The sequence below is a fragment of the Gossypium hirsutum genome, chromosome A05 (genome assembly GCF_007990345.1).
Source record: "Gossypium hirsutum isolate 1008001.06 chromosome A05, Gossypium_hirsutum_v2.1, whole genome shotgun sequence".
Classification (NCBI taxonomy): Eukaryota; Viridiplantae; Streptophyta; class Magnoliopsida; order Malvales; family Malvaceae; genus Gossypium; species Gossypium hirsutum.
The window spans coordinates 106,563,210-106,587,426 of NC_053428.1; the positions used below are offsets into that span (position 1 = coordinate 106,563,210).

The window sequence follows — 24,217 nt, forward strand, 5'->3', positions numbered from 1 at the left end:
TCTTAACCTTTCAAATAAGTGAAAAAAGAAGTATTGGTTGAATCGATATTCTATCAATTCACTAGAATCCTAAATTTTTACTATTTTATTTTATTTTATTTTATTTTTTGTTTTAAAATGTTTTTTATAATATTTTTTCTTTTAAGTGACTATAGAATTATAATCTTCCAAATATATCAGGTTATGATACTTCAAATATATCTAAAATAACTTTAAACAAAAAGAAAACCCTTCTAAAACAGGTAAATATATCCGTATTAAACATTTGTATTAGAAACTCATACCTTCATTCTACTCAAAATCTATATGCAGGAGGGGGAACAAAGGAGAAAAGCAAAATAATAGAAACGACGGCATCAGCAAGCCTGTATATTAAAGCATGCGCCACCCTTACCCAACATCTAAAATTATGTGCAATTATGTTACTTAGGATCAGAGACAAAAGTGTATTTTACAAAGTTTTCGGGGCCAACAGATAACCCTTCTGTTGTTAACATAAATCTTAACCAAAAACACATATATTGTAGATATATACTCCTATGATCACAAAAAGAGGAAAATGGCTTCAGCTGTATAGCATCTAGAGGTGTGCATGGGTCAGGCTACTCGGCCCGACTCGAAGGTCTGCCCGAAAAATGGGAGGTTTCAGGTAAAGCTCGGGTTAAGCTTTTTTGGCCCAGCCCGGCCCAAATTATATACTAAATATATATATTTTTATTTTTAATCATATTTATATTTTATTTTTAATTTTAATATAATCACTTTTTATTATATTTTCAATTTGTGTATTGTTTTAAGAATTGTTTTAGTATCATTTTTTATTTGTTTCTTGTTTTAATATTTATTTTAAATGTATTTGATTTATTATATTTTAAAAAAAAATTATTTAATGAAATAAGGTTAAAAAATAATATGGGCCGGGCCGGGCCGGGCTCGGACTTAACAATTTTATTTCGGGCCGGACTTGAACAAATTTTTAGGCCCATATTTTGGGCCGGCCCCGAACCTAAAAAAGAGCCTAAAATTTTGTCTGGGTCCAGCCCAAATCCAGCCCGGCCCATGCACACCTCTAATAGCATGTAGTAGTAGTCTTTCAAACCATAGCGCTGTACATATATGCAACTATACCAATATCACATAAGTTGATCATTCTTATGTACCTTTGCCAAAATGTTTAGCCCCAACGGTTAAATTGGCAGGTATGCAAGACTTACCACCTTCACTAAGCAACAAGTTTTTCATCTCTTTGTAACTCCGAAGTTCCTCTAATGCATCCGCCGTTGTCATTGATGCAACAAGCCTAGAAGATGTAATAATTGAAGAAGCATCATGTTCAACGGTCACAGCCTCTATGTTCTGGTTTTGCTATTGGAAGTTGTTATTCCACATTTCTGGCCTCGAGGCTTCTGAAAAATTAATCGAACTCGGTATGTCTTGGCGAAGTGGAGAGGCTTTCTTCAGCAACCGTACAAAAGCACCAACTGCAGCATCTTGGGATTTTCTATTCATAAACAATCCTGTCTCGTTTGGATCAGATGGATTTCCTTTTCTATCATAAGACTCGGGTCTACATAGTATGCAAAGCAGGCCAATTCAGTTTACCCAAATAATTCAGGGAAAGAAAAATAGCAATTCCATTTCGTGACAATTAAGATAATGATCGTGACAAAGGGTATAAGGCGTTCTCTCCAATATCAGAAAATCTTAAAACGACTCATTGTGGCTTTGGATATGAATTCCATGACTCATTTTCGATTAACGATCCTGCTTAAGTTAATGGTTAAAGGATTTTCCTGAGGGAACATTTTGAGCTAACAATTGCAGAAAAGAGAATGTCAAATGTTCAAATTACCTTTAGAACTTTTGGATTTCTTCACCCATGGTAATTTCATGGAACCTCAAAAACGTGAAGTAGGCTAATAAAGAATAGGGGAGGAAAGAGAGAAACTGGAGAATCAAATAAAAACAGAAGTAGGGTTGAGTATTCGATTGAATCGAGTCGAATCAAGTTAAAAAATTTTTAGTTAGTAAATCCTATTTTAGCAACCGAACTCAATTTAAATTTTTTTTCGAATCGAATCGAATCGAATCAAGTAAAAAAATTTCGAGTTAAATCGAGTCGAGTTAACGAATCCTATTATTTGTATTTAATGTTACGTTTAGATAGACCAATTACTTAACTAGTAGACGAAGTAGAAGATTATTTAACTGCATGAACAATATAATAATTTTGTCTTTTAACTTAATTATTTTGAATTTTAACTTTTAAAAAAGTAAAATTTTATCAAAACGATGTAGTTTTGTCTTTTCTTATTCGGATTTTCGGATAACTCAAATTGTATAATTCATATTCGAGTTAAACTAAAAAATTTAATTTTTTATTCGAGTTGATCCGAATAACTTAATTAACTCAAATAACTTGAATTATTTAATTCAAAATTTAAATTTTTTATCGAATTTTTCGATTCGAATCGGATTTTGTTCACCCCTAAATAGAAGGGGGAAATAGATGACCTTAGCGAGAAATAAAGAAGAAAAAAAAATCCAACTCTGACAACCCACATATGAAAATCTCCATTATCTATAATCCCAACATCTCAAATTCAAAAACTCCTAGAAACTAAAATAAATATTTAAGTTATTCCCTAAATCTGAATATCATAAGAATACCAAACATAATCCTATATAATAATTATAAATACGAAGCTAACTAGTAGAAATTAGTATATGAATACTTTGTTCATGTATACATCTGAGTATGCCATAAAATAAATCAAAGTGACAAAATGATGTTTGATCCTTCAAGTAGTTTGTTGTGTCTGGTATTACAGGAAAGCAACACAGACTGATAAAGTTCCATGTTTTAATAAAGGTTTATCAGAGTTACTACAAATGCAACTGACACAAGCCATTCGACTACATTTTGTTGCAATTTTAGAGGTAACTCAAGAAACTGAACAAATCAAATTACTGACAAGCAAGAAGGATGCATAGAACGTTGCTGCAACCACCATATCCTTTAGTCATTAACAAATCATTCTTAATCAACCATCTTTGTTTTTTGGCCTCCTCTTAATCACCCGTCTTTATATTAATTTAATTCATTCACCAATCAAAAGATAAAAAGTAAGACAGCTGTTGTTTCAGCAGCCTCAAACATAAGGGCTAAGTCATACACAGAAATCGGCCCCAATCCTACCATGTAACCTAAAGACATGTTCCTGCAGTTCTACATTGTTAATATAACTATGTTAAAATTAAAGATACCAAAAAAAAATATGATTCATTCACTGATACTGCTTGCGCATTGCAAGAAACAACTGAAGTATGATTAGCAGTTAGCACCGCTTGCTGCTAAATTCAACTGGCACAAGAAACTTCAGCATGGTTATACAATCCAACTTCATATCTATTAAACATTTTAAAGTTAACCAACCAGGCTGTCTTTCTGAAAACTAGAAAACAAATTTTGCAGACTACCTGATATATCTAAATTTATAATACCGTGAAGTTTCTTACTTTATTTCACAAAACTGGAAAGCAAAGTTTAATTGGCAACTCTCCATAGATTGATAGACCACTACTTATCCCAATCCCTGAAATAGATATTTCACTACAGGTTACTACCTGGACTAGATATTGAAAATGTTTAATGCCAGCCAGAGTGGCTTGCTCAAAAATAGAAAACAAACTTTATTTGGAAACTCTTCATAACTGATATATCCCGATTCTTGAACCAGAAATGCCACTACTTAGACTCCTAGCAGCAAGGTATTGAAGTTTCTAATGCACAATCACTTTGCTTAAAAATGATTATTCAGTTTCCTAGAAAGTTCATCAATTGCTAACATCCAGTCTTATGAGATCAGAATTAGTTGAAGACAAAATTCAAACAGAAAAGGCAATTATTAGTCTTAGCATACACATGATGGCTTGCTTACATGACCTTTAGCAAATTACTCCAGGGTAAGTTAAAGCAACCAAATCAAGTCCTGAGCCAATTATGTTAATACAAAAAAAAAATGATGCCACAATTTCAAATACACAAGAAAAATTAATTAAATGCCAAATCCTCAAGAAATCTGGATAAAAATAACTTCGAAGTTAAAAAGCAAAATATGTAAATTAATTGTATGAGCTATTGACAAATGATGCAAAAAGGGTTAATCTAAAAAATACAATTTATATGAGGAGTTCCGTGCATTACCTGCTACCAGGGTCCATATCATCATACTCCACATCAAATGGACAAGGAAACTCAGAGTCATCAAAATCGTCTTGTATAGACCTACTGGAGCTTATGAAAAATGAAATTCTGGGTGAGTTCACTCCAGAATATTTCTGACCGTCTCCTTTCCCGAAAGAGAACAGCTATAAGATACAAAACGAAAGTTAATTCCAAGGAGAAAAGCAAGATAGGGTTGGAATCACAAATCATACCAATGAGGCATATATGAAATACCTTCTCGATAGTTGCCCCAGATTTCATGGGACCCATATTATTATCAGTCCAAGAAATATCAGCTCTTGAAATTTTAAGGGGAGGAGATGGTGGCAAATTTTGCTTGCAGGACAATGCAGGGGAACCAGCAAGCTTACGGACAGGTATGTTAACAGGAGCACTTTCAAAACGTAAAAGATCTTTTGACAGATGAACCCCAGGAATGCGGATGGACGGTGATGGTGAGGGGGAAGAGGATGGCAATGGGGAAGGGGAAGCAGAAAAATTTGGGGAAGGCCAATACTCATCAAAGTTTGTATTCTTCTTATGAGGTAGAGATGCCACAGGAGGATGAGGAGGTAAGCTCATAGGTGGCGCATGGCGAGAGCTTGGGTTAGAAACCAAAGCATGTGATTCGGAATGTGTTGGTGATAGAAACTCAACAAATACTGAATTAACTAAAAGAGAAATATCTGAAGGTAATACTCTGTATTTCTTAGCTACCTCATCTAGTATATAGTCATAGTTTATATACACAATAGAAAGACTTAACTGTTGTTAACAACCCTTAACAATAAAACTAATTTTGTCAATTGCCTAACCACCTTACTAATTATTGAAACTTGTGTATTATTTACATACTGTAATTTAAATACTGTAACATTCACCCAGCTTCCTCGAGTGGCACGATCCGAAGAAGTTGACGAAATCGAGTAAAGAGAGAAACAGACAATGGTTTAGTAAGAATATCTACCACCTGATCACAGGCTGGTACTTCACCAACAATCAAGGCGCCACTAGCTATGTTTTCACGAACAAAAAACAGATCAAGTTCAACATGTTTGAACTTGGAGTGCAGTACAGGATTAGCCGTAATAGCTACTACACTAGAATTATCACACCATATTGTCGAAGAATCAACAGAACAAATTTTGAGTTCTGTCTACAAAGATACAAGCCAGGCAATATCACTTGTGGCTGCAGCTAAAATTCGGTATTCAGCTTCTGCCGTATACCGAGAAACAACTTGCTGTTTCTTAGAACACCAAGATATAGGTGTATGACCAAAGTACACGCAGTATCTCGTTGTAGACCGACGATCATCAAAATCAAAACCCTAGTTTGCATCAGCATACCCTACCAATGATAGTCGATCAAATCGGCGAAACACCAGACCATGAGAGAGAGTGCCACATAGATACCGTAAAATACGTTTCAAGCCACCATATGAATTTTAGTGGGAGCATGCATGAACTGACACACCCGATTAACAGCATAAGCAATATCTGGTCGCGTTATCTGGTCTCATTAAAACAACATACTGAAGTGCTCCAGCAAGACTACGATACTCAGGTGGATCAGCAAGACGTTCACCCTCATCTTTAGACAATATGGATGAACTGACCATTGGCGTATGCACACTTTTATCATTAGTCATAGAATCTGATCAAGAAGCTCTCGAATGTTATTTTTGTTGACATAAATGAAGACTGTCAGAGGGAGATCGACTGACTTCAATGCCCAAAAAATAATGAAGATTACCCATATCCTTTAAAGCAAACTTATTGTGTAACTGCTGAACAAAACAATTAATCTCGTCAGCTGAACTGCCAGTAATAACAATGTCATCCACATAGACAAGAACGTAGAGAGTAAATTCAGAGGAAACTTTGACAAACAACGATGTATCTAATGTAGACAGAACAAAATCAGTAGACACTAGAAACTGTTTTAATTTGTCAAACTAGGCACGAGGAGCTTGCCGTAAGCGATATAATGTTTTTGTCAGACGACACACCAGCTTTTCACCATTTGGACCATTTTGAACATAGCCAAGAGGTTGCTGCATAAAAACTTCATCAATCAAATCTCCATTTAAAAAGGCATTATTAATATCAACTTGCCGGAGATGCCATACACGTGACACAGTAACTGCCAGAATGGTTCGAATAGTGGTATGTTTGACCACTGGATTGAAGTTCTCTTTGAAGTCACCACCAGCACCTGCGAACAGCCCTTGGCGACCAATCGTTCCTTCCGTCGTTCAATTGTCTCATCAGGATCTTTCTTTACCTTAAAAAGCTATTTTCACCCAATCACCTTTCGGTAAGGAGGAAAAAGACTAAGTTCCAATGTAGAGTTAGCAATTAATGCATCATATTCAGCCTGAACAGCAAGTCGCCAATCTGGATGAGCAAGAGCCTCCTCAACAAATGCTGGCTCAAAATCAACCGTATTCACAGACAAGGCTTTAGGTTTAAAAACTCCAGCCTTAGATCGAGTAACCATAGCATGAGTATTAGTAGTAGATGCAATAGGAGCAGTAGCAACAGTAGGAGTAGTAGGAGGATTAGTAGGAGAAGGAAGTGGCTCTCGTATATCAGTCATCGAGTCAACTGAAGCAGGTTGTAATGGACTATATGTAGATGAATCAAGGTGAGTCGATTCACAAGTATTAGCAGGCAAAGATACAAGATCAGAGATCTGTCGAGGCTCTGCAATGGAAAAGGACTGAACAACAGGAACATACGAAGGAGTACATGCCGGTGACTGATCACTAGTAGTAGCAGACACAAGAAACAAAAACTGATTTTCATCGAAAACAACATGTCGAGAAACAATTATCTTGCCACTTGGTGTTAAACAGTAATAACCCTTATGTTGTGAGCTATATCCTAGAAATGTAAAAGGTTGAGATCGAAACTCAAGCTTATGTTTAACAAACAAACGTAAGTACGGAAAACAACAACACCCAAAAATCTAGAAGTGGTCATATGTCGGTACACTACCAAATAAACTTTGATACGGCGCATTACTTTTCAACATCAGAGTGGGTAGACAATTAATGAGATATATTTCACTGCAAAAAGCATAGCCCCAGTAAGCCATAGGTAGATTCTCTTGAGCCAAGAGAGTGAGACTGATCTCCACAATATGTTTATGTTTACGCTCAGCAACACCATTTTGTTCAGAAGTGTGAGGGAATGAAATGCGATAAAGAAACCCATGACTAGCTAGAACTGAAGCAAAGGCACGAAACTCTCTGCCTCAATCACTCTGGAATTTCTTAATACGCTTTCCAAACTGTGTATGAACCATCTGCTGAAACTGTAGAAAACTGTAACACCCCGAACCCGAGACCGACACCGGAGTCGGACACGAGATGTTAACAAACTTTGAAAAATTTTTCCAGACACTGCCCAGTCTGAGTACTAGTCGCTTCAAAAATTATATCTTGAGTTTCACAACTCGAAAATCAGTTTTGTGATTTTTCCCTGAAACTAGACTCATGTCCCCACCTATGTATTTTTTTCTAGAATTTTTGATCAGGCCAATTAGTACAGTTTATTAGTCAAAGTCTCCCATGTTACAGGGGTTGACTACACTGACCTTTTCCCATTACGACTTGGATATCTCTCTGCACAGAGCTTCAATACTGATGCCGTTTGTTTCTATGGAAACTAGACTCAGAGAGGAATCCATACATATATGGTATGACCCCTAATTATCTCTGGTCAATTTATAGTGAATTTCCAAAGTCGGAACAGGGAATCCAGAAACTGTTCTGGCCCTGTTCCACAAGAACCTGAATATCTCTTACTGTACTGTTCATATGATTGTTTCGTTACTTTCATATGAAATTAGATTCATCAAGGTTCGATTACATAATTTATTCACTATTTAATTCCACTCCTACGAATTCTTGTGATTTTTCCAATCCACACTACTGCTGCTGTCAGCCTCTGTTTTCAAAGTAAACCTTACCTATTTTCGGGGTTTCATGGACCAACTAGGGCCTTGTCATACATATGCCCACATATGATCATACTTAGCCATTCCAATGGCTGATCATTTACTCAACACTTTCATTCCAACTATAGTTACATCATGAAACCATCTATACATTCATAAACACGAATGGTCTAATGCCATACTCCACTTCTACAAGCCATTTTCGCATGGCTGTACACTTATACATTTCATAAAGTACTCGAAAACAACAATGGGTAGTCCTATACATGCCATATCAAAATTCAACCAAAATAGTACCCAAAAGAGCCTTTGATAGTGTGGGCGACTTCGACTTCAAGATCCCGAGTCCGATAGCTGGAGAACCAAAAAATCTATAAAACAGAGGAGTAGTGTAACGAGTAAGCAATTTATGCTTAGTAAGTTTTGAACAAGGAATTCCAGCATAAACAAAGAATAACACACATTTAGCTAAACGGAATATTTCACAATACGCAATTAACCGATATCAAACTTGCTTCACAACATTAACAACCCTTATGTACATACACAATAGACTAACTTAGCCGAAGGCCGGTAGCTCGTTTATCAACTGAGCGAACATTTATTTGTAAGGGCTCGATTAAATTCAACACATACGTAACATATCCCCATATTGGGATGTTTTCGAGTATTCGCTGGAATTTTACAGCAAGCTCATTCATTACCAAATCACGTACCGTCGGGATTTAACCGGATATAGCTCCTCGTTCAAATGCCTTCGGGACATAGCCCGGTTTTAGTAACTCACACAATACCTTCGGGACATAACCCGGATTTAATAACTCGCACGAATGCCTTCGGGACTTAACCCGGATTTAGTATCTCGCACAAAGGCCTTCGGGGCTTAACCCGGAATTTGTATCTCGCACAAATGCCTTCGGATCTTAGTCCGGATATATTCACTTAGCACAAAGCCTTCGGGACTTAGCCCGGGCAGCATTCAATTAATCATGCACATCTAACAATAATTCATGGCACATTCATATTTCATTTTCATTTGCGAAACTCAAACACAAGGCACATATCGTCCTTGCACATTCGGCTCAATAGCCTCACATAGAGCATGATTTAATCACATCGTAATTTAAGCTCTCTTACTCAAGAACTTACCTCGGGTGTTGTCGAACGATTCCGCTAGCTATTCAACCACTTTTTCCTTCCCTTTATCGGATTTATTTCCCCTTTGCTCTTGAGCTTAATTAAACAAATAAATTGATTTCATCATTTAGGCATCAAAAAGATGAACACAAGGCACTTAGCCCATATTTATACATTAGACATTAAAGTCTCATACATGCAAAAATCATGCATCAACACAACATATTAGCTAATTTCTTTCCCCTTGGCCGAATATGCATGTCTATTTTTGGGGTCGATTTCAACACTTAATACACACATATACACACTAGTAAAGCATCCTCCCCCTTTTCATCAATTTAACACATGCATTGCTCATTAACATGCAAAGTTACATTCGGCCTTAGCACACATCTTGCTAGCCGATTCTTCTCCATTTAGCAACCAATGCACATATGTGCTCACACAAAAATGCTAAAAAGGAGGTTCAAGAATCATCAAGCCATCATCACATGCATCATTAACAAGCTTCATATTTTGCATGCAATGGCATTAACACAACCTCCACCTAGGCCGAATCTTAACTCATCCTCATGCCTCATCACCACAACATCAAACACCAACCAAGAATGATGCATCCATGGTCAAGTGCCATTTCCATCACATAGCAAGATTTAGACCATGGGCTAGGTAGAACTCAAGCTAACAACTAAAACATGCATGCATCTCATGGAACATCATCAAACATACCTTAGCCTAGCTACATGCATGGCCGAATCTCTTCACCTTTCTTCTTCTTTCCTCCTTAAAATTTTTGGCCAAGGATGAACCAAAGGATGAGAAATTTTTTTCTTTGTTTTTCTTTCTAATTTAGGCTAAATGAAGGTGAGAAAAGGATGAACAAAGATCTTCTCCTCTCTTTTCTTTAGCTCACGGCAATGGGGGGGGGAAAGAATCAACTACACACTTTTTTTTTGTGTATTCATCATACTCCTTTTCATTATTTAATTTCCATGCCTATTATTTTATTTTTTTCCACCCATGATGCACCAACAAAACATGTCTATGACATGTCTTGGCCATCAAACTTGGTCTACCATGCTTGTCATGGCCGGCCACTACTAGTAGGGGGGAATTTGACATGCAAGTCCCCCCATTTGTCCACATGCACTAATAGGTCCTCACACATTGACCTATCACATTTTAGAATTTTCTCACATAAGTCCTATTGACTAAATTCACATGAAATCAACCAAATTGAAGCTTGAAATTTTCACACATTCATAATTACATATTCTAGACAATAAGTATCACATTCAAACATTTCGGTGACTCGGTTTAGCGGTCCCGAAACCACTTCCCGACTAGGGTCAACTTTGGGCTGTCACAAAAACAGTCCACTGCTTGAGACTTGCGTTTGATCAAATACACCCAGGTAAATCGACTACACATGTTAATGAACGAGACATAATACAAATTCCCTTCATAGGTAATAGACGCAGGTCCCCACAAATCAGACGCAACTAACTCAAACAATTCAACATATTCAGTATTAGAGTGAACAAAGGGCAATTTATGTGATTTTTCTTTCTGACAAGCTATACAAATATTATCAAGAGATCTTTTATTGGTAACAATCTGACAGTTGTCAAGAACAGTTTTTACAATAACAGGAGAAGGATGACCAAGCCTTTTATGCCAAAAAGTGAAGAGATCATCTCTCGTATATCGGTCTTATATGTTAGTGTTATGAGCAAAATGATATGGAGCAGCTGATGCAGCAGAAAAATGATAGAACCCATCACGAACTTGGCCCCGCATTAAGATTTCCTGTGTCTGAATGTCCTTAATCACAAAATAAGACGAGTGAAATTCAAAGAATACATTGTTGTCAGTAGCAAATTTAGACATAAACAGTAAATTTTTCCGAATGCTTGGTACACACAAGACATTTGATAGATGTAGTAATTTCTTTTTTGTAGGTAAAATAGTACTCCCAATGGAAGAAATCTTAGAGAAGACCCCATTACCCATTAAGAGAGAAGAATCACCTGTATATGGAGAGGATGCATGTAAATCAGAAGCATTCTGACACACATGGTGAGTAGCCGCTGAATCTGGGCACCAGGATATGCTATGTACATGCAACGGAACATACGAATCAGTACTATTAAAATTGGAGTCATATGCCGTGGCATCAGAAAAATTAGAAGCATGGAAATCAAGAAGCCTAGGTATTCCAATAAACTGAGACGAGTCAACATCAAATACACGGGCTTGCAGTTTTGTCTGCCATGAAATTTCAGAAAAATTAACACAATTTGCATCTGGGCCTGAAAAATTTTGCTCATCACTAAGACGAGGCCTAACGGATCCAGTAGGCCCAAAACTCAGATTAGCACTTATTAGCCCCCTACATCCTAGCACCATACGAATAACCCACGCCATCGTCACCCGAATGCTGGCCCATGGAGTGATTAAAATAACGCCCAACACTGTTGCTAACCACATGCAACCCAGGAGTAGTTGACCGAGCACTAGGTGACACAAATGGATTTGGCTCAGTTGGCAGATTTGATGTATGTGGCCCACATGTAGGAACAACCCCTACATTCGGCCTAATATACTAAGGCAGAGAAATTTCTTTGGAATGCACCCTCCAATTTTGACCAGTGGACATCCAATTTTGACCACGCCCCCAGTCGTCCCTAATTGCGCCAGGCTATGCGTCCTTAGGCGACGCAGAAACATGCTCTCCTTGATGTGCCGTCGGAGAAACAAACGGTTGTTGTTCGTCATGGTGGTACCTGTAGTAACAGCGTTGAGCAAGATGACTATACCTACCACATATCTGACACTGGATCCAATTGAGAAAGACTTGTCCACGACCACGAATAGGGGGTCGACCACTACGAGAAGCCACATCCACCATTGGCGACGGAGAACCGTCCACAAAATTCGTAGCAACCAACACGTTTGAAACAGAACACATTTGACGATCTTCGCATTCAAGAAGCGCATCAACTAGGCGTTGGAACGGCAACAGAGCGGAAGAGAGAGAGGCAGAAGACACAAAGGCATCAAACTCAGTCGACAAGCCGGTAAGCAAAACCGCAGTGGACAAGCAGGTAAACAAAACCGCCGTCATCTCGACCTCTAAGATCTGAGTATCATAGGCTACAAGAAGAGCACAAAGGCCTTTGATTTTATCAACATAAGCACGGATGGAGGGACTACATGTAACACCCTGAAAATTTCTATAGTAAGATATTATCCTTAATATAGTAAAATAAGAAAATAAAGTGACAAGAAGAGGAAAAATTGAGTTGTGTCACTGGGAAGTATATTATGACATATTGATTCAAGAAAGGACTAAATTGTAAAAGTGAGAAAAGTTTTGTGGCCCAAGAGTAAATACTTAAAATTTGAGGGATAAAGTGTAAATATGAAAAGTTGAAGGACTAATAGTGCAAATATTTTAAGGGTGGAATGATTTAGAAACCAAGGAAAATTGATGAATTAGGACCAAATTAAATAGGTGAAGAATTATGAAAGACTAAATTGTAATTTTACCAAATTAAGTGATGACTCAAGAATGAAATTTTAAAAGATCACAAAGGGAAAAATGGTCAATTGTAAGAGAGAGAAATCTAGAGACAATGATGATGTTAGAGATATTTTAGATAAAATAAATAAATAAATATTAGTACTTTAAATTGATTTTTAAATGATATTTTATTATTTTTTTTATTTTTTTATTTAATATATATATATGTAAGGAAAGAAAGAGGAGGGGGATCACCTTCTCATGCAACTAACGTGAGAAGAAGAAGAAGAAAGAAAGTTTTCCTTTTCTTACAATTTGGTCCTTCCACCAAAAATTTACCATTTTCACCTACAAATCAAAAGAATTTCCATAGCCATCAAGAGAGAAAGATGACAAGAAGACCATGGGGAGTTAGAATATCAAGTTAGATTCAAGAAATAGAAGCTGGAGGATAGAGAAAATCAAGTTAAAGATTGAAATCAATGGAACAAGGTAAGAACATTAAGATTTTAATATATTTTTAAGATTAATATTATTGAAAAAGCATGGAATTGATATCAATGTAGAGTTTTCTTATATATGATCTTATGTTCTTGATATGTTAGTGAAGAGAAAATAAGAGAAAGTAATGAGAAATAGTGTAGAGAAAGAAATTAATGGTGTTATAAACATGGAAAATAAACATCTTGCACTAAAACAGTTTTGGACAGCAGCAGTAGGCTAATTTTGAAAAATCACCATAAATTGTGAAAATTTAATTAGAGTATGAAAAAAATATGGAATTAAATATTATTGAGTCTAGTTTCTTATAGAAGAAACATTCTAGGCAATGGATTTGTAAATCATGAGATATAATAAATTTTGTGAGATAAGGTCAGAATGATTTCGGGTTCCCTTGTTCTGACTTTGGAAAATCATAAAAAATTGGAGAAAAATAATTATGTTCTTAAAGTTATATTTTTAAAATCCTGAATGAGTCTATTTTCAATATAAACAAACGAGAACATCATCCAAATCTTGTACAATGAGATACTTTATTTTTAGTAAAAAATGGTCAGAACTGTTAGACAACAAAATAATGGTGACTTCAAAGAATAAACTGTACTTATTGGTTGAACCAAAAATTCTGAAAATTTTATGGTAAGAAGACATGTAAGTATAGTTTCATAGAAAATTAGCAGATCTTAATTTCTAGTTCTGTAGCTCAAGATATAAATAATTTAGTGATTATGACGCAAATGGACATTTTTGAATATACATATAAGTAAATAGTGAAATTATTGATAATGTTACTTGTAGCATGTTATATAAATTAAGGATGTGGAATGGAGAGGAGGAGGAGGAAAATATGTATGAATATTCAGTTAGCATGGCTAATTTGTATCTTTTAGGCTTAGGGACTAAATTGAATAAAAGTAAAATTTTTATAGATAATTTTGTAAAAATGTTAGAAATGACCAATTTGCATGAAATGGATTATTTTATTATTTAAAATTACAAAATTGAATGAAATTATTAATTTAGCTCAAGATCGGCGAAAAACATATTTTAAGGATTAAATTGAAAAGTGTTGAAATTATGGAAAATTCTGATATTTTATAGAATTCATGGGTTGTTATCAATTTGTATGAGAATAACTGATGGAAATAAGGATTAAATTGCAATAATTTTATTTTTTTAGCCTAAGGATGAAATCGTCATTAATTAAAAGTTTAGGGGTAAAATGGTAATTTTATTTAGAGCATTAATTGAATGGATTAGAACATGAAATAAATGAAAACGACGATCAAATTTATTTATAAAGATCTGGATGACTCGAATACGAGACTTGAACGTGGAAAAGAAAAGATATCAGATTAATGAAATTATAAACATGAACAAGCAACGAGGTAAGTTAGTGTAACTTGAGTTAGTGTAACTTGAATTGTATTTTTAAATGCATGAAATATCGATATAATAAATCACCTGATTTATGTTTATGGAGAAATGACAAGAGAATGATTTTTATCATGACATGTAAATATGTGATTATCTTTGATATGTTGATACAATGAAATTAAGTAAATTGAGATGAGTAATAAATTCAAGTAAAACATATCGAGAAAAATAAGTACGTTAAGGGACAATATGTTTGATTTTAATTAGTTCCAAATATGAACGATAGATGAAATGAAATATCTAATAAATAATTCGGTAACTCCGGTAATGCTCCGTAACTCTATTCCGGTGACGGATTCGGGTTAGGGGCATTACACTACCTTTCTTGAGGGAATGGAGTTTGTGGCGAAGTTAAGATTGCTTCGCGCTAGTGTCGGTCGCAAACAAACTGCTCGCCATCATCCACATATCACACGCTGATCGAACATTTGTCAAGGAGGTCAAAAATGACGAAGTGACCGTAGACAACAGCCACGGGGTGAGAAGATTATCTTGCTGAGTGAAGATCGAGGCAAACGGATTTGCAACAAGGGTGCCATTAGATGCATGAACATACCCGCTAGAGCAGAAAACGTCCCATCAAAAAAACAGATCAAATCATAACCAGTAAGAATAAATCGTACCTACTGTTGCCATTGAATAAAAATGCCCTTATCAAGCTTTACAACATCATGCCGAGGAAAGGAGGTGACGATCCGACCACCAGTGAACACAGAGCCACTCGGCTCAACAGAATCAGAATCAGGAGAGTGCGTGATAGCCATGCCCAAGGATCACCGAGCGACTGATACCATGATAGAAACTCAACCAATACTGAATTAACTAAAAGAGAAACATCTGAAGGTAATACTCTGTATTTCTTAGCTACCTCATCCAGTACATAGTCATAGTTTATATACATAGTAGAGAGACCTAACTGCTGTTAACAACCCTTAACAATAAAACTAATTTTGTCAACTGCCTAACCAGCTTACTAATTATTGAAACGTGTGTATTATTTACATATTGTAACAGTTGGGGATGGTGAGAAAGAAATTGAAGGTAGTGAAGCTTTGTAACGATCAAAACTCCAACTATGTCTTTTTGAGATTGGTAAAGATGATGGAGAGCCCTGTGACACAGGAAGAGAAGGAAATCTTCTCAGTAGGTCTGTCAATGGGCTTTCAACATAATCTGGTGTAAATTGAGGGGACATAGAGGTTGATGACTTGGAGCTTACATCTGAGATTGATGAACGGTACATACCTGAAAGGCAAAGCCTTCCACAAGAAGTATCGACAGGGGTGAACCAAAATCGTTACATTTCAGCCTCGTCTTTCTGAGTGAAAGATTCAACAGAAGAGGATACCCTAGGAACAAGCTTAAAAGCACGAATTTGACCAGATGAATTGAGATCACGAAATATCTTGCACACAGGTAAAAGCCTAACGGTCACATATAAAGACCTCAACATCAATATCAATTTCTTAAATAATGCACTCAAATTATTACAACTTGACCTTCTACTCCCTGAACTGCAATCCCTACCCTTTCAACTTTCATGCTGCACGAACCAACTTTCTATAACCTTCTCACCTTTTGCCTTACAGCCTGATTCCTTTTTATCAGAATTCCAGAAAAATGAATTCTAATCTTTTGATGAAGAATGCTTAACAAGATCACTTTTGGGGGAAAAGGTCACAGGATCCTAATCAAGTGGCTTTTGCTCCAAGATAACATCAATCATTACCGACTCAAAATTACTTTGGCGAAAAAGATCAAAATTTTCTAGTGCTGAAGGGCACTCCCTAAGAGCTAAATTGAACCATTTATCTCTTGGTCTCACACCTGAGGAAGATGATAAGGACGAAGATGAAGATTGTCCAAACCATTTTTAAATCGAGTTTTAAAAAATGGGAATCGACTTTAAGAAAAACGAAAACGGAAGTCGCCACCAATCTTTTTAGGTGTGATTGGATCACCTTATAAAATATTTTGTTTTAAAACATTAATTTTGGTCTACGAAAGTCGAGAAAACGGATTCGGGAGTCGATTACGTACGAGGAAGGGTTAGCACCCTCGTAATGCCCAAAAATTGGTACCTAATTGATTATCAAGTGTCTTTAATGTCGGAAATTTGAAAGTTTTAAGATGCAAACATCTTTTAATTAGAATGACTCAATTTTGAAAATTAAGGCTCACTTATTTCAAACGAGTCAAAACATCACATCCAGTAAGTTAGGACGCAACATTTTAAAACCTTCGAAACTAAGCTCGTCTTTCAAAAATTTCTATCTCGAAACAACAAAACGCCATATCCAATAAGTTAAGACACTATGTTTTGAAATCTCGAAATAATTGTTTAAGTTTTGAAAACTCAAAATCACTTAGAAGGGTGCTTGAATATTCGAATTCAACGAGAAAAGTCGCAACCCAGTAAGTTAGGGCACTACCTTTCTCGAAGTTTCCAAATATCAAGCATTGCCTTTTACTTTTTTTAAAAAAAACTTGGAATATTATTTTAAATGACGTTTTAGGATGACATATTAATGCATCATAAAGCATAGATGTACAAAATATTCTAACATTTCCATACAAACATAAATAATATCATTAAGACAAAACTAAATAATATGAACATACGTTTAATGAAAAAAATCATACTAGGGTAAATATAAGATAATAAATAAATAAAAACATGAATAAACTAAAAGAAAAACATAATACATGCAAAAATTATACAACAATATATATCATAAAATAGCACATAAAATAAATAATTAAACATAGCATATAAAAAAATGAAACTATGCACAAATAAGATAAATGACATACACTAAAAAATGAATAAATAGAACATTTACAAATTATAAAAATATAATGCAATAGTTCAAAATACATGAAATAATAATATAATATATATACATGCATAGAAAATATATATTTGAAAATAAACTATATAAAAAGGTTAAATATTATAATATATAAAATACATAATCAAATATATAAAAGATAGGAATAAATATACATATTTGAAAAATGAAGAAATTAAAATTAAAAAAGGTTGAAAAACTAAGATAGACGAAGAATAAAATAAGAACAAACCACAGAGAGTAAGAACGTAAGAGGGAGAGAAATTTGAGTGAATGCTCTCAAGAATTCTTATTGCTTCCCAAAACTCAAGTGATTTACAATGAAGGGATAGGCATCTATTTATAGTTGAGCCTCCCCAAATCCAACGGTACAGATCAATTACATCAACGGTTAAGATTAAAGGATACCTACAAATTAAATCTTCAAGATTACAAGATCATATCTTCAAGATTGCATATCATATCTAAGATTGTATCATATCTAAGATTGCATATCCTTAAAGATTATATTTCCATATGAGTCAAGCTTATAGATGAACTTTGAATCTTTTCAAATAATGGGCCATTCCGATTGGGCCAAATTATATGTTTATAATTTTGTACTAGACTTGGACTTTGTTTTATTTTTATTTTTTGGGAGTTTATTATTTTAAATACTGAAATGGGCCGAGCAAAAATGGGCTATTACAAAGATAACATAATTTGTTCACCACTATAATTTCGCGATGACACATAAGGAGACCTCGATTCAAGTATAATTAGAAGACTCTTACAGAAGAATTCAGTGATGATTTGCTCCAATTTTGCGGCTTCAGTGTGAGTATTGCTATGAGATGATGCCATATTATAAAAAGAAAAAAGAAAAAAGAAAAAAGAAGAGGCTAAAAGTGGAACAATCAAACCATTTTAAGGGAAACTGAAAATTCGAACTTGAAACACCTGTGCAGATAGTTTCACTGCAAGTAGAAAAGCCATAAGTAACAATCAGAAGGTCATTCATAAGGGGAAGAAAAAACCCAGTAAGAAACAACTCAAAAAGAACTAAATTAACCAACGAATAGCAATTCAAGTAGCGAAAAACAGTATCTAAAAGAAGCAACTATACAAATATTATATTAAATATAAACTATCTAAATTACAGGGGAAACCCATTAAATAAAACAGTCCAGACTCTTGCTTCTCCATAACGACCTAGGCCCGGTTGTGTAAGAAACACGTTTGGGCGCATACGCATAGGTCTTTTTCATTTCTTTTTCTTATTTTTGCCTTTTGGGTTTTTCTTCTCGTCATCCATCTTACTTTTTCCCATGCAAACATTGAATAACAGACGAAGGAGGCAACAGACGAAGGAGGAACCGAGCGGATTGAAGATGGGAACTTGGAGTCATTTTCAGAGGGCTGCCATGATTCAGCTTTCTGGGTTTTGGCTTTTCCCTTCTTTGCTGGAGCCATTTAACTTTTCCTTCAATTCGAGAATAAAGCCATAGATCATACGCACCAAGGGAAGCAATGCAGAAGAACGGGTCTCCTCCAACCAAACGGGTGGGTTTGGCGGATTCGGATCGAATTATCTTTGGATTTATATTATTTTGGGCTGGGTGCACACCTGTTGATGGGCTGAGTTTTTTTGTATGAATTATTTTGGATATTAATTGATTTGGGTCAAATAGTTAAATAATTTTGAATTTTGTAATAATTAATTTTTTTTAATTTCTCGATGTTTCTATCGGATCGAATTTAGTAATTAATTTTCGGTATTCTGTAGGTTCATTAAGAGAGTAAAGACTGCTCATGAGTTTTGAAGTTGCTCCATACCCAAAAGGGTATAATAGTTTAATGTTTCTATTGAGTATTAGCTTATTATATTAGTAATTTATCAATTTTTATTTTATTTTAATTATAACGATTAATTCTATTTTAAATAATAAAAAATAAATTTAAAAATTTAAAAATTAACATATATTTAATTAATATAAAATTATATAATAATTTAAATTTTCCTATTGAGTATTAATATATTATATTTATAATAAGGCCAAACCTTGAGTAGAATTATTTTCTAGCCTAGATGAAACTCAATTAGGCCTGAAAATTGTTGTTCTATGTATAAAGGCCCAGACTAGAGCCTACCAACTCAAAAGTTTTTTATGTGGCAAAATGACCCATTAGTCCAATAGGTCACTATCCAATTATCTTATGGTAGTCCATTAGGCCGGGTTAGGGTCGTAAACCCGCCCTTATATGTGGCCATTAGTATGGAGCTACTGTATAAACTCATGTACTGTAGGCAAGTGATAGTTTTACACATATTACATAAACTCATCAACTGGCTACTGCAATACTGCTTCTTACAATTGGATAATCTGTTCCTGTAAGTAAATTCTTCATACTTTGTGTTTAATGATCATACTTAAATCACCATTTCATTAATATATGATTTGAGTAATAATAATGCAACTGAATTTTCATACTAACAAACCAGTACATAAGCCAAGCCTATCATAGGAGGATACTACAGGAAGCATTTTACATATTTTATTGACAACTTACACATATACTTTGAGTGAAATGATTGATTGTTGGATCATCACTTGAACTAGATGAAGGAAGCAGTTGGACATGGAGGAACACATATATCAGTGATCCCTTCCAGCATCATTACTACAGTCTTGATGGAAGGACGAAGAGCTGGTTCATCTTGAATACACCAAAGTGCCACCATCACCATTCTTTCCAAGCTTCTTTTATCCACTTCTTCACCAAGCATTAGCTTATCCAACTCCTTTTCAACCAAACATCTATACACCATACTTGATAGAATGACCTCCTCTGGTTTTGATACATTGGTGTCCAAGTTCCGTCGGCAAAACACAGTCTCCAACAGCACAATTCCGTAACTGTAAATGTCAGCCTTCACTGATATTGGAGTATTTTTCTGCCACTCTGGTGCCATGTATCCTCTAGTTCCCCTTACGCCTGTGAAGGTCCTTGTTTCATCTCCCATCAACAGTTTTGCCAGCCCAAAGTCTGAAATTTTAGCTCTCCATAAATCATCCATCAATATGTTTTGCGGCTTTATATCACAGTGAATGATTGGAGTCTCACACTCATCATGCAAATAGAGGATTCCTCTAGCAACATCCAGGGCTATTCTTGTTCTTTCATCCCAATCTGGGGGCTTTGTTGACTTGAAAAGAAGATATGCAAGGGAGCCATTGCCCATGAACTCATACACCAATAGCGTCTTGGAATCCTCAACACAATATCCCAAAAGTCGAACTAAATTCTTGTGGTGAGCTCTACCAATTGCTCGCATTTCCGTTTGGAACTCTTTTTCACCTTCTTCCACTAACTTCTCTAGTCTCTTCACTGCAATCAACTGTCTTCCTCTGTCTAAAGACTCTTTGTAGACTGCTCCAAAGGATCCTTTACCCAACTCTTCTTTAAACCCATTTGTTGCTCTCTTTAGTTCTTTGTATGAAAACAATGTCAACGTAAGCTCTTCCGTTAGGCCCAAATTTCCAAGTTCCAACAGCCTTTTGTATCTTAGAACTCGAAATTTATAAATGTATACACCAGAGATTGCAAGCAAAGCACATGAGCATGCAACAAGACTGAAAGTTAGAAGAAGAATTAGCACCGTCGTATTTTTCCGTTTGATTAGGACTTTGGGTGCCTTTAATTCAGAGGGAACAGTGCCGTTGTCTGCTTCAAGGCTTATGATTCCCACCTTCAATAAAACTGTAGAATTCACTTGGGCATCAGTCTCTCGTATCAAATACCTGAGTGGAAGCTTTTGTTTCCTGCAAATCCCATTCTCGAACTGTGCTGCCTCACAATTGCAGTCTTCCAAACATGTTCGGCTGCACGCATCCTTGGACAATAGCTCTTTACTGTAAAATCTGCCCGTCGTCCATAAAATACCTTGCATTGAAGTGATGTTATAAAAGGGTATGTTGGCCTTCCCTCCTTTATAGTGTGCTTCAGAATAATTTCTCTTGCAGCCGAGGTTGTTCTGAAGAGGATCAATAAAATCAGTCCCGGGAAGGCATGCACAGTAAGGTTGGTTATCATTAAATGTGCAGTAGCTGTTGAAACCACAAAAGCCTTTAACTCAATGTCAGTCGAATAGAGAATATTTTTATTTAACAACTGAAATTTTATTTTTTTAGAATTAAACTCTTTTATCATACATAATTACATGACATTAAAGAAAAGAAAAATAAGCACATCATCATGCATTACATGGAAAGCAAAATTAAAGTAAATACTAAATCAAAGTTATAACAGAAGTGATGGAGATGGAGGGACTGGTATAGTCATTGTTCCTTCCAGCATCAAGATCACATTTTTCATCAGTGGACGCAAATTGGGATCATCTTGAATGCACCAAAGCCCCACCTTCACAAATCTTTCCACCATTTTCATGTCCACTTCTTCTTCACCTTCCACAAGCTTATTCAATTCTCCCCCAATAAAGCAATTGTATACCCATGTAGAAAGTAGTATCTCATCTGCACTACAAACTTGTACTTCTATGTTGCTTCTGCAACATATGATCTCCAATAGTATCACTCCGAAACTGTATACATCAACTTTTACCGACACCAATCCACTGCTTTGCCACTCAGGTGCCGAGTACCATGCCGCCCCTTTGGTCCCAGGAGTACTGCATGTTTGATTAGGCCTCAAAAGCTTTGCCAATCCAAAGTCTGAAATCTTTGCAGTCAATGAATCATCCAAGAGTATGTTATGGGGCTTGAGGTTGCAATGGATGATACACCCCTCACACTCTTCATGTAAATAAAGGATACCTTTAGCTACGTCCAGTGCAATTCGGGCTCTCTCTTTCCACACTGGGCGTTTATTCATGTTGAACAGAAAGTTTGCCAGTGAGCCATTGCCCAAGTATTCATAAACGAGGAGCTTCCTTGAACCTTCCACACAAAAACCAAGCAATCGGACCAAATTCCTGTGATTAGTTCTTCCAATGACTGTCATCTCGGTTCGAATCTGATTTGTTTCTCCTGCGTTAACTTCCTTCAGTCTTTTAACGGCAATCGTTTTACTTTTACCATCCCCTGGCAAAATTCCTTTATAAACTGTTCCAAATGAACCTTTACCTAACTCATCTTGAAAACCATGTGTTGCTTCATCTAGCTCATCGAAAGTGAATGATCGTAGCGTAAACTGCTCGGTTAATACTGAACTTTTATTTTCTAAAAGCTTCTCATAATTTTGGACTCGGTGCCTGTATAACAAGAAGCTACATATTGCAATCACAAAACACAAGCTTGTAACGGAACCCAAACTTAAGCCCATAGTTAAAATGAGGCTTTGGTTTCCTTCGCTTATCAATATTCGACTTGTTTCAGGTGGGGGGCTAATGGTGCTACCCAGGATAAACTTGATGAAGGCTGTGGTTGTTATATTTCCATGTCTTTTACCATATTTGAGCGGTAGCCTATACATCCTGCAGCTTTTTGGGTCAGAATAGAGAACTCCGCCACAGGAGCAATCCTCCTGGCAAGCTTTCTTACAGTCTTCCTTCTCCAAGTTAGGCTTCACAGAATAAGGATCACCAGCCCAAGACATATTGTCTAAGGTAGTGATGTTGTAGTGTATCACTAGATCTTTCCTTGCCACGCACCCATCTATAGTGAAATTCTGAGAGCAGCCCAGGGATTTGGTATTCTCGTCGATAAATGTGAAACCAGGGTAGCAATAGCACTCGGTATCCTTACCCCTGCTGGAGCAGTAGCTGTTCAACCCACATTGACCTTTAGCATCACATTCATCATTCAGAATCTGCCACTTGTGTGAGATAGTATTGCTTTCGAGTTGGTGCGAGTACAATCTGAAATTTCCGTCAGGATCAAGGGTTGCTCTGTAAATAATCATTGTTTCGTTCCCAGTTGCGGAGAGGTTTGCCAAAACGTTTTCTTGGTGGAATTTTGGTGATGAATACATTGATAGAACGCCTCTCTCATTGAGATTCAACACAGAAAAATACCAACCATTAGTCATAGTGGCCCAGTATGCATCACTAGGATCAAGTTCAGCAGGATTATTTGCATAGGCTACAAGGTTACCGTCATCCTGCATTCTCAACAAATATGGCCCAGATGAATGGTTTGACATTGACACACTGGAAATCAACTGGTTATGAGAACCGCTTAAATTCTGGCCTCCTAATATTGTGTCCGTTGGAAAATTAAAGCTCTCCCAAACAACAGTCCTGTTCTGGTAGAGCATGAAATTCCCGGTGTCCAACATAGAAGCTGCATCAACAGATACTGACCTGGTCAGATTTGCAATGATTTTTTCCATGCCGTCCTCAGTCCGAAGAAGCAACCTGCCTTGTGTTGTGAATTCCAAAGTAGCATTTGAGGAGACAGGCGGATCATCTCGATTTGCAGTCCAGACAGTGGTGTTTTCTGACCGGCCAACAAGCCAGATTCCAACCGCATATCCGTTGCCTTGCGGATAGAAACCAAATCGGAAATACCCTGAAGATGAGGGCCATGAACTAGGGTGTTTTCCGGCATAAAGTGAAGAAGCTGGTTGGAT

The 24,217-nt window shown here is 36.1% G+C and overlaps 1 pseudogene; it reads right to left on the minus strand.

Annotated features, from left to right (window-relative positions):
- Window positions 1-402: 402 nt before the first annotated feature.
- LOC107959584 (autophagy-related protein 13b-like) lies at window positions 403-19,050 on the minus strand (annotated as a pseudogene).
- Between the last annotated feature and the right edge of the window lie 5,167 nt (window positions 19,051-24,217).